Below are 13,277 nucleotides of genomic sequence, written 5' to 3' on the forward strand. Positions count from 1 at the left end.
GTATTCATCGCGTGACATTTCCCTGAAGGGACAGACACAGGAACGAAGAAGGACACATGCCGGCCAGCCTAAGTGTTCCGGAGCAGTAGCAAGCTACCATGGCTCAGTGGAAACACTAGGAGACATTTCCCGGTAAGAGAGGCTACTAAGGATAAACAACTAGATTGTCAGATCCCACACATACCAAGCATTTCAATAACATACACACAATATGCTCGATATGTGCAAATACAACATGGCATCACAACATGACTCTACAACTCAAGTATTTATTCATTAGGCTCCGAGGAGCGAGATATTACAAACAGGGGTCTCATGACCCAACATTCAGAGCATACATATCAAAGCACAAGCGGAAGCTATCATGTCTGAGTACAGACATCTATAAATGAAAAAGGCTGAGAAGCCTGACTATCTACCAATCCTGCTGAGGCACAAGATCGTAGCTGAGGTAACAAGCTAAACGTCGAAGTCCACGTGGAACTACTAGTGAGACTGAAGTCTCTCTGCAAAAACATAAAATAGGCAAACGTGAGTACAAATGTACCCAGCAAGACTTACATCAGAACTAACTACATATGCATCATTATCAACAAGGGGATGGTGGGGTTTAACTGCAGCAAGCCAGCTTTGACTCGGTGGCTATCCTAAACTACGACTGCAAGCGACTCTTTTGAGGTGGCGCACACGAGTCCACATATTCACCATATCAATACACCACTATGGATCCGCTCCCGTCTCCCTACGAGAACGCCATCCATAGCACTCACGCTTATCTTGCGTATTTTAGAGTATCCACTTTCACTTGTCTATGAACTGATATAAGCAACCCAGAAGTCCTTTTCCGCGGACACGGCTATTCGAATAGATGATGTTAACCCTGCAGGGGTGTACTTCTTCACACATGTTCTCACCACTTACCGCCGTTTACACGACATGTACTCGGCAACCTTCAAGCGGAAGCCCAACGTGGGTGTCGGCCACGGCCTGCCTAAACACTCAAGTCTCTAGTCCAGGTTTATCGCCTATTCGGGTTCCATCCATGAGGAGATCCGGCCGGAGTTTCGCTCACAGCCCCAAACGATGTGAACAGGGTTCCGTGACACCAAACGGGCGCCCGGTTACCCGGCCACGTGCCTACCGCATCACAGCCCACCCCTACGGTCAGCGCTGCGCACGGCCTCCAGCATACTACAAACACCAGAAACTACTTGCAACTCCTGGACAGAGGACAAGGGTGATCAAGAAGCCGAGAGGGTCCATTGGTTTCGGGCCCAATGCATGGTAGTAGCTGAATCATGGATCACAAACACAGAACTCAGTTCCTGAGGACGGCTTCAATGAGACAACCCACCATGTACTCCTACATGGCCTCTCACCGCTACCTTTACCAAAACGTGTTCACACACTTAGCTCACACACAGTAGGACATGTTCACACGCCTCTGATTCATCCCCGATGAATCAGACCTGACTCAACTCTAAGCAGTAGCAGGCATGACAAACAAGCAAGAATGAGTAGGCACAACAGGGCTCAAACAACTCCTACTCATGCTAGTGGGTTTCATCTATTTACTGTGGCAATGACAGGTCATGCAAAGGATAAAGGGGTTCAGCTACCGCAGCAAGTAACAGATGAATCGTTGTTGTCCTAATGCAGTAAAAGAGAGCAGGAGCGAGAGAGTGGGATTGTATCGGAATGAACAAGGGGGTTTTGCTTGCCTGGCACTTCTGAAGATAACATTGAGTCTTCATCAGTGTCAACGATCACATCATCGGTATCACGTCTATCGAGAGGGGACAAATACCGGCAACATAGAAGGGAACACAATCAATGCAATGCACAATATGATGCATGATCATGACATGGCAAAATGAATGTGTTTTGAGCTAATGCAACTAGCAACAGATTAAATGAAGTTGGTTTGAATACAAGATTCAAATTTAAACTCCATATGTGATTATTCAAATGCCATTTAATTGATTTGTGCTAAACAGCAGCTATAAGTTGTTCTAACATGCATGAAAATGGTACAGATGGATTCCTTGAATTTTTCTGATAATTTTTCATATATAAATTATTTAATTTGGAGTTACGGTTGAATTTCTATGATTTTTAGAAGTTTTAGGCATTATCTGGAATTTCCTGAATATTAATAAATCCAGAAAATGATTTAACTGCGTCAGCCTGAAGCCAGCATGACGTCAGCGAGTCAACGGCCAGGTCCAGGTCAAACCTGACGTGTGGGGGCCACACGTCAGTGACACAGGTTAGACAGGGGGGTTAGTTTAGTTTAATTAAAGATTAGGGGCACTAGGGCCCACATGTCAGTGGCTCTAGGCCTGGGTTAGCGGGGTGGTTAGGCCCTAATGACCGGCCACGTCAGCTCTCGCCGGAGTTTAGCCGGCGACGACCACAGAGCACGGCGGGGGACGCCGGACTTGCGCTAGGGGCATCGGATCGACGCGCCAAGGGCACCAGGAGGTAGCCCGTGCCCGTGCGCATCTAGGGGGACCAACGGGAGGTGCGGGGGTGGCCGGGGTTCGCCGGAGTGGAGCCCGAGGCGGCGGCCGGAGCTCGGGGTTGGGGCGAGTTAGTGCTACGGTGCGCAAACGAGCGAGGTGAGCGGCTAGCGGGGCGCTACGCGGTGCGGGGAGCGAGTTAGGCATGCCAGGGTGACCAAATGGTCACCGGAGCTACGCCGGCGACGAGCTCAGGCGGCGGCGTGCTACGGCCAGCTATGAAATGGCGGCTACGGCGAGCGGCAAGCCACGGGGTTAGGGGCAAAACGTGCAGGAGCTCACGGTGGTTCGGATGGGGTAGATGACGAGCTCGGGGAAGCGGAGACGGCGGCGAATCGACGGTGAAGATCCTCGGCGGCCGGCGATGGAAACGGCGATGGTGGCGGCGTTGCAGCGTGTCCGGGACCTTGTGGCTCGGTGGGGAGAAAGAGGGGGTCGAGGCGGAGCCTTTGAGCGCATCGGCGAGGCTAGGGGGTGGCGGTGGCCGCGAGGGAGCTCGTCGGTGGCGGCGGCTCCGTTCGGGCGAGTGAGAGAGAGGTCCAGGGGAGAGGATGAGGACGCGGGAGAGTGAGGGAGAGAGGCAGGGAGGTGCGTGGCGTCTCCGGGGCGTCGAGGAGGAAGCAGGAGGTGGCCAGGGGAAGCAGGAGGTGGCCGAGGCCTCTCGGGCGCGCGCCACGCCTCGCCTCTGCCTACTGGCAGAGGAAGACGACAGGGGGGGGAGTGGAGATGGGATGGGCCGTGCTGGGCCAGGTAAGTGGGCGCCAGGTAACTTCCTTCTCTCTCTCTCTTTTATTTCTTTTCTATTTCTGTTATTTTGTTTTTGATTTGATTTAAAATACCAAATCATTTAATAAAATCCTGGAAACAATTATGGGTGCTTTCTGAATTATTTCAATGACCCTTAACAATTTCCAACATTTATTTGAACATTTAAATTATTTATAGTATTTAAATGCCCAAAGTCAAATACAATATGATTTAATTCAAAAATCAAAAAATGACCTAAGAATATATTCATCATTTTTGGCAGAGGTTTCCACCTTAACCAGAAATCATGAACTTTTCTGAGGAACCTTCTGGGTTTATTGAAAAGATTTTAATTCACCCTAGTTGAGTTGATTTAATGCTAGGGTTTGAACATCCCCATTTTAATTTTAGGCAAATTTTAAACATGATGCAACACATGACTAGCTAGCTCAGAGCAAACCAGAAGCTAGGGATGTGACACAAAACCCCCTTGTTCATTCCGATAAAATCCCACTCTCTTGCTCCTGCTCTCTTTTACTGCATTAGGACAACATCGATTCAACTGTTATTTGCTGCGGTAGTTGAACCCCTTTATCCTCTACATGACCTGTCATTCCACAGTAAATAGATGAAACCCACTAGCATGAGTAGGAGTTGTTTGAGCCCTGATGTGCCTACTCATTCATGCTTGTTTGTCATGCCTGCTACTGCTTAGAGTTGAGTCAGGTCTGATTCATCGGGAATGAGTCAGAGGTGTGTGAACATGTCCTACTGTGTGTGAGCTAAGTGTGTAAACACGATTTGGTAAAGGTAGCGGTGAGAGGCCATGTAGGAGTACATGGTGGGTTGTCTCATTGTAGCCGTCCTCAGGAACTGAGTTCTATGTTTGTGATCCATGATTCAGCTACTACCACGCATTGGGCCCGAAACCAATGGACCCTCTTGGCTTCTTGATCACCCTTGTCCTCTGTCCAGGAGTTGCAAGTAGTTTCTGGTGTTTGTAGTACGCTGGAGGCCATGGGCAGCGCTGACCGGAGGGGTGGGCTGTGATGCGGTAGGCATGTGGCACGGTGTACCGGGCGCCCGTTTGGTGTCTCGGGGACCCTGTTCATATCGTTTGGGGCTGCGAGCGAAACCCCGGCTGGATCTCCTCATGGATGGAACCCGAATAGGCGATAAACCTGGACTAGAGACTTGAGTGTTTAGGTAGGCCGTGGCCGACACCCACGTTGGGCTTCCGCTTGAAGGTTGCCGAGTACATGTCGTGTAAACGGCGGTAAGTGGTGAGAGCGTGTGTGAAAAAGTACACCCTTGCAGGTTTAACATCATCTATTCGAATAGCCGTGTCCGCGGAAAAGGACTTCTGGGTTGCCTGTACAGTTCATAGACAAGTGAAAGTGGATACTCTAAAATACGCAAGATAAGCGTGAGTGCTATGGATGGCGTTCTCGTAGGGAGACGGGAGTGGATCCATAGTGGTGTATTGGTTGGTGAATATGTGGACTCGTGTGCGCCACCTCAAAAGAGTTACTTGCAGTCGTAGTTCAGGATAGCCACCGAGTCAAAGCTGGCTTGCTACAGTTAAACCCCACCATCCCTTTGTTGATAATGATGCATATGTTGTTAGTTCTGATGTAAGTCTTGCTGGGTACATTTGTACTCAGGTTTGCCTATTTTATGTTTTTGCAGAGAGACTTCATTCTCACTAGTAGTTCCGTGTGGACTTCGATGTTTAGCTTGTTACCTCAGCTATGATCTTGTGCCCTCGGTAGGATCTGGTAGACAGTCAGGCATCTCAGCCTTTTTCATTTATAGATGTCTGTACTCAGACATGATAGCTTTCGCTTGTGTTTTGACTTGTATGCTCTGAATGTTGGGTCATGAGACCTATGTTTGTAATATCTCGCTCCCCAGAGCCTATTGAATAAAATACTTGAGTCATAGAGTCATGTTGTGATGCCATGTTGTATTTGCACATATCGAGCATATTGTGTGTATGATATTGAAATGCTTGGTATGTGTGGGATCTGACTATCTAGTTGTTTATCCTTAGTAGCCCCTCTTACCGGGAAATGTCTCCTAGTGTTTCCACCGAACCATGGTAGCTTGCTACTGCTCTGGAACAATTAGGCTGGCCGGCATGTGTCCTTCTTCGTTCCTGTGTCTATCCCTTCGGGGAAATGTCACGCGATGAATACCGGAGTCCTGCTAGCCCAGTGCTACAACTCGGATTCACTCGCTGATGACCGACATGTTCGATGCTGGGTCATGGATGCCTGTCCCTGTAAGTCTGTGCACTTTGGGTTTACGACTAGCCATGTCAGCCCGGGCTCCTTATGATATGGATGCTAGCGACACTATCATATACTTGTGCCAAAAGGCGCAAACGGTCCCGGGCAAAGGTAAGGTGACACCCGTGGGAATACCGTGCGTGAGGCCGCAAAGTGATATGAGGTGTTACATGCTAGATCGATGTGGCATTGAGTCGGGGTCCTGACAGCTTAGAAACACCTAAAAATAGGATAGCCAGAATTTTTTTTGTCCAGTGGATTTTTGGAAAATTTTGGGCCTAAACGGAGGGTGGTTTCCGGTGCGTTTTTGGAAAAAAATTTGTCCAGTGCGTTTTTGGAATTTTTTTTGGAAACCAACCTCTTCGACGGACTGCAAAAGATTGCTGGAATCCAAAAGCTACTCAGACAAGGAAACACGAATCGGAAATTAGATGGATCTCGAAAACAAACCTAATGTGCAAGGAACTTGGATTGGTGGTGGATATATGGTGGTGGTATATGGCAGCCGTGGTAGTATACGGAGATGGATCGGTGGTGGTATATGGATATGGATTAGTGGTGGTATATGGATACGGATACAGATCGGTGGTGGTAGGTGGTAGGGGCGATGATGATGGTGCGGTGGCGGCGTGACAACTTATGACCAGAACTCGAAACTCTAAAAGACCAGATGCTAAGACCAGCAACTAGACACGACGATGCAACCGCAAATTCAACAGCAAAACCCTAAAAAGATTATGCAAAGGCTCAGATTGGTTCGGATATGATGAACTAACCCGTTTTTTTGGCTTTTCGTCGACTGTAGGTATGAAGAATAGACTCGATCTAAACTACGAAAAACTGTAAAATCTCACCGAGCAACCTAGAAATCTGATACCACTTGATAGAGGCAAAGGTGTCCCGTCTTTCAATGAGATGATGGATATCGCTTTGGTGGAAGTCGACTTTGACGATCCGACTACGAACGTGCGAGGACGTCGCGCCTTACCAATCGCTAAACCAACTCCGAGAGGTTATTGACCACGCCGGAGCACGATCAACCTGACCACGAGGGTCTGTTTCCTGCGAGCAAACGAAGAACAAGCAAGAAACTGAGATTGCAATCTAGATATTGTGAATATAAGATGAAAGCTTTATTGATCAAGGTGGGGTTCTGTGACGCCTTTGTCTGGTCGTTGAACACAAACGAAGTACGCGAAGTTGCAGCTATGGCGAACTTTAATCTAAACAAAACCCAAAGTCTAAACGGTGCTCTAAGGGCTGTATATATGGAGGAAGAGGGGGGAATTTCGTGGCCCTTGGTGGAGGGGTCCGAAGTCAACCCTATCTCTTGTTTCCCCACACATACAGACTCTAAAAATAGCCTATACTTATGTATTTTGAAATTACATGGGCCTGGCCCAATAATAGGGTGACGCAGCACCTAGAATAGCCTCGGGACGAAATTTATGAAGTGGCATCTTGTATATTTCGTCCAAGGCTTCATACACCCATTATGGTGGTTTCAAAGTCCGGAAATCATCACTTGTAACTCCGTTCTTATTCCCCTTGCGCTTGCCATCATCTCCATGCTTGTTCGTGCTCCAATGTCCATCCTTCTCCAAGCTAGGCCCTTCATTTGTAAGCAAAACAAATGTATCCAATTTAGGCAGCATCATATTCTCATGAACATTAGAATCATTACCAAGAAAACGAAAGTACCTGATAATATAATTGGCGGGCGCGTGCTGTAGTAATTGGTCCAGTATATGTAGCAGTAGGGGCTGTGGGTGTAACAATGGTATTGATGTCCTCATCAGTTGCTCTACTAGCGATGTATATCATGATCTTGCTTATCCCATGCCCTGGTCATCATAGGCCAATGTTTCATAATCCTGGGCAGTTTCAAAGGTGTCACCATCCTATGGTCTTCATGTCCTCATTCCTTGAGGGCGTACCTTCTCTTGGCATCATCTTGTTGTGGTGTTGCCAATCTTGTGTTTAGAAGAGGTGGGTGAGTGTCTGGCAAGGCGTCTTCCTTCTAAATTATCCACGAGGATTACAAGGAATCCCGTGGTTAGGGCATAAGGATTCTAGCGACCATTAAATTTGAAGGGGAAGAGGAAAGTATATCTTAGTTTTCGAAAAACTCAGAAGGGGAAGAGAAGTATAGATAGTTTTGAAAATTCATAATAGTCTTGAAAATAGCTTTACCCTAACTAACGACCATGCTAACTAAGGCTTCCTACAGTCAGGATGGCTCTGATACCAGCTCTGTGGGGACCCCGACTCATAAGTCGTGATCACCGAATGCACGTGTACAGTGATCCTAGAGATCAATGCTCACTAAACACACAGAAGCTGAATAACAAGAGTCTTACATCCATACATACCGTATTACACAAGTAGGTCCATTATGGTCGAGTCTTGAGTATAACATCGCAGCGGAAATCTTCGTCGATAACTTGGATCCATGCCATCTGCCTTAACCCTACAGGCATTCTGACTGGGAAACGTCCTAGCTCGCATGTTCGTCACCGAAGTATTCTTCATCATGTCTTGTTCTTTCATGCCTGGCCAATAAAATAACCAGTGGCACGCCAATGAGTACTTTGAATGTACTCGCAAGCAACCCATGTTTTGGTCCAAGATGTAACAATACATGATATAGGTAAATTTTTGCAGAAATCTAGTTTTGAGTGCAATGACATGTTCAACAACTTGTAAGACATGCATCAAGAGAATTTAAGTAACCATGAGGACAGGTTGCAGGTATCAACATAAATAGAGTGGGCACCAACCCATCTCAATCACGTCAATTCCTTTGACTTGACCCAAGTAGTTATCCAAACACACACACTGGTTTGTATACTCTGGACATAGTTTAAGCAGCACCGCCCAACTGTCCTTGACCGTGGACACGGCTATTCGAATAGTTTTACCCTCGGCAGAGGTTCCACACTTTACCCATAAGATCCGGGGAACTTCCGTGTCATCCACGACCCGTGATACCTCAAGTACCCGGGGTAAGCACCCGATCACTACCTTTCCCTAGACGACACTAACATGGAGTCCACTCGATTGGTAGTAACCTCCGTGCCCATCATTATCACATAACATTTTCGTGGAGCCACGCTCCATAATCATCTCTCATTACAAGCACGGGGTACCAACGGTGTGTCCGGTGCCTCATAAAAATGTTCTTGGCCTCCCTACCTGGCACGACCCCGTCCCGAGAGAGAGCACCAACTCTCCCCCGTCACTAGTAATGCGGGCTCCAAGCTAGTATCGGCCTTGGTAATCAATAATGCCCTTTCCCATATAAGGGTAGAGTGGTTGCGCATGTAAAGTTGGGACAGTTATCAAATCTTAAGTCTAATCCGTTTTCGAAAACAACACACACTTGCCTCGGTACACCACTTCGTTTTCAAGTGGTTACCCATCTCATCATCTCCCTCGGGCATAAGTGGCACCCGACGGGGTTTTCAAAAAGTCCTTTGAAAACACTTTGTCTCCTTCATCATGCATATTCCCGTACCTTTTTGCATAGCATCTACTTTAGCATCCTATGTACTCCCACCGGCATAACCCTCATAAGAAGGTAGGGTCATGCACAATGCAAGTATCAATGAGGAAGTACGGTGGCAAACCATCAAAGTGGTTACCACCTCATCATGATTCCGTTGCAACAACAATATGGTGCTATATGACATGCATAAAAAAAGGGTTTCATAGACATGGTCAAAGGGCTGCTTGCCTGTTCCTCAGAGTATTCAAGTCTTCTGGTCCTTCTCCAAGTACTCCGTCTACTTCGTCAACTAACGTCGGAAACAATCATAATAAGCAACACAACAAGGCAAAAAATAAAAGTGCTCTAAAAATGTGAGTTGGAATTTTCTAGGATATCTCTGGTTATATGAAAAATAACCAGAGTGGTTTCATTGGAATTGGATCAGTGGATATCTCTGAACATTTTGATATGATGGAATCAAGGGGTTTATGGATTTGCAAGAAGTGTACAGAAACATTATTTTCAAAAATGAGCAGAGGCACCCATTTGACAAAGCATGATTTTAGAAGCACCTAGGAGTTGGTTTCTCTGGATTTGGAGTTCAAATGAATATCCTATGATTTTGCAAAGTTGGCTATACATGAAGAAATAGACCATTATTTGAGGTGATACAGAAAGTATTAGTAAAAATGTTCAAAAACTAAGTTTTGCACTTATAAGCATCTAGGAATTTGAATCATGGAATTTGGATCAAAATGGGATCTCTGTGTTTTTCTAAAGTTCATCACAGAAATGGAAAAACAAGATTTGATAAATGTTTGTGAAGAAAAAGTTCCTGGAAACATGTGCAAGTTGCACCATGAGATAGATCATAATTTTATGAGCTACTAGAAATTTGAATCATCATATTTGGATTTGATTTGAATTGTTTATGGATTTTACAATCCTACCAGAAAATAGAAACAAAAGGAATTAGGTTATACCTAAAGCGCGCGCTGAGCGCAATATAGTGCCTCTGCGCACTGGGCCGACCCATTGGCTCGGCCACGCGAGAGTGGGAGGCGATGTCGAAGGCGTACTCCGATACTACGCCTTCTCGCACGGGAGGCGGCTCCAATCTGGACCCGTGTCCACTTAAACATGGCAGGCCCACCCGTCAGTGGCTCAGGCCCTGCGCCAAGCCGTTGACAGGCGGTGCCCGCTGGGCGTCATGGCGTCGTCCTCAAACTCCCGCCTGAAGCAGAGGAGGTGAGGCAGGGGAGACGTCAGTGGCGACTGCCGGTGCTACCGACCACCGTTTCCGGTGATCCAGCCACCGGAGTGCTCGGGGAAACGTGCCGCATCCGGGAGGCCATACTACAGGCGCCAGCTTCCTCGGAGAGGAGCAGGCCTTCGCTCGCGGTGGAGGATGGCATCGGCCATTGCCGGCTTCGAGTGCAGGGGCATCCAGGGGAAGAATGGAGGCGATGGGGGGCTTCGTGGTGGTGGTGAGGGAGTACTGTAGTGGGTAGGGAGAAGAGAGAGGGGCCGTGGTGCCCGAATCCGAGCGGCGGTCGGCGGCGGCACTCCGGCAATGGAGAGGGCAGGAGAGCACTAGGGGTAGACGGATGTTGTCTGGGAGGTGCATGGGAGAGAGAGGGATCCAGAAGAGTCGAGGGAGTGCCCGGGGGAGGCTCTATATAGGGGGGGCCGTGGTGCACCGTGGACGCGGCCTACGGCGCACTCGGGTGAGGTCATGGAGGGGAGAGGATAGAGGTTTAGGAAGGGGCCCGTAGCTTGCCGTGTCCCAGATGCCGAGGCGGCCTCGTGAGACACGCTGGGGAGGCCCGAGGTGGCTGGAGGCGGTTGGCAGGGGGCGGCTACAGTGCGGGAGCACATTGTAGCGCGCTCCAGAGCGTGCAAATGGCCGGCATGCCATTTTTTTTGCAAATGGTGGCCACCGGAGTGAGGAGGGAGGTGAGAAAGAGGGGTGCAAGGGCTGTCCAGAGAGGTAAAATAGGAGGATTAACCCCTCAATTATTGATCTGAGATGCATCCATTGCTACTGGAGGTAGAAGAGGTCTAGGTGGGGCCATGGTAAAAAGTTGAGGCCATGGAGAAGAGTGGAAGTGGTCAAAACAGGGGTTATAGTAAAATGGCAGAAGGTGTTTGTTGCTGGTTTGGGCAAGAAGATGAACTCCTCTTGTCATGAGGCTTGACAGGGTCAAATGGCATGAGATAATAAGGGGTTTCACCAATATTGAGTTCATTTGGGCAAAGTTGCCAATGCAACTTTTGTAAACCCTAGAAATCAACAGAAATGGACTTGTGTAGATCTAGTTGAGCAAATCACTTCTACTTGATGCACCACTTGGTGTGGCCTCATTTGGTCATGTGAATATGCTCACCAAAGTTGGGGTCAAGGAGAGAAAGTTGGTAGTACAAAGTTGTTCAAATTAGATTCTGGTCAGAGAGGGTTTTCGGGCACTTTGATTAATATAACATTTTCTCCAACTTGTGCCATTTTGTCTAGATGAATGATTAGACCATTTGAGCATGTTCACAAGGGTTGAGAACATTTGGACATGTTTGGCAATGTAAAGTTGCTCAAACTTCAAAATGGACAGAAATGGTTTTGAGGGGATTTCATGGGGTTATACTATTCTCCATGACATGATACTTGTCCAGATCATCAAACATGTCATATGTGACATGCTAGAATTTTCTTGGAATTTTTGGAGAATATTTCCTTTGTAAATATTTCAAAAGCTTGAAATATCCAAAAAGGGTTTTTGAGGGATTTGACCAATATTTTGAACATGACCATGTGTTGAAACTCTTATATATGGACAATATATGTCCACTGAGTTTCCCTGATTTTTGCAAATATTTTTAAAGCAATAAATAATTTTTCCCTATTAAAGACCATTTCTGGCCCTAAGAAAAAGCTTTTAAATAAAATAGGAAAATAACTTTTAACATTATATTTTTGTGGTTTATGGGAATCCTACATCTAATAGGATTCAAATATATTTTTGGAAAGATTTTTACTGCCCTTAATTAAGTACTTGCAGTGCAAATCTCAATTCAGGGGGTTTTGGAAAACTAATTTTGAAAATACTATTTGGCCAAATTATTTTTGTAGGAAATTATTTTTATGTCCTATACACATGGCATGATCATTGTTCAAGGTTTTTGGACCAAGGGGAAGGAGTATAAGGGTTGGAGAATTTATTTGATTTTTAGAGCACTTGCAAACAGTAGTCAAACGTTCAATCAAAGCAAAGACAAAACACTCAAAAGTTTTTGTCAAACCACATTTTATCATGATTTATCATCTTAAGTGTTGTGCCATGAAAATCTGGGTGTGACAGAAAGATTCACCCCGGTCGTTGCGCCGCAGTAGTAATGACTAGTGAGGAGTCAAATCACAGAGCCCCACCTTCGCCACAGTATGTTGCTCGGACGAAGCAACCATCATTTCTCTGTTCCTTGAATCCGCTGGTACTCCCGTATTCCCACAGTAAAGTTGCTCGGGCAAATCAACCATCACTATATCCGCTCACGTGTGATGACCAAAGGAGCTATCCATTCAGATGGCATGTTAAAAAAATAAAGGTCGATAACTAATGCGGCACACTTTCAAAAAAAAACTAATGCGGCACTTCAGGCCAACGCGGCCAGATCGCATTTTGCACGAGAAATTACACACCATGTTTCGTTGATATGTTGTCCCGTTCCAACATATCAGTGAGACGGCGGCGAGTAGTAGGAGTATTTCTGAACTGACGTGTAGGCCGGGGCGCCCCTTCGTGAACCGTGGCAAACTGGCAACCGTCCACCAATGCTTCGCCTTTCCCTCTCGATTTTGAACTGCTGTCGCATGCTCTTCCTCTCCCTCCTCCATTTTCCTTCAGCCCTTCACGCTTTCTTCTGCCATTGTTCGATCGTCTTCTCCATGGAGGGAACAGGACGGAAACGACCCCGTTATTCTTGCCCCGATCTGAAAGATGACGTGGTGGAGGAACTCATTGATCGGTGCGACATCATCACCTCGGCTAGTATGGCAGGTTCGTTCAAGCCCATTCTTGACTCAACTAATAACATCATTACAAGGAACCCAAGAGTCAAGGAACGGTTTGATCTCCGCTATCTTCTTTGTTGTGACCCTGATAATCGGCGCCGTCGCGACGGAGGCCTCGCCCTGTGCAAGTTGCTGCCGCTTGATAATGATACATATGATGTTTA

The sequence above is a fragment of the Triticum aestivum genome, chromosome 1B (genome assembly GCF_018294505.1).
Source record: "Triticum aestivum cultivar Chinese Spring chromosome 1B, IWGSC CS RefSeq v2.1, whole genome shotgun sequence".
NCBI lineage: Eukaryota > Viridiplantae > Streptophyta > Magnoliopsida > Poales > Poaceae > Triticum > Triticum aestivum.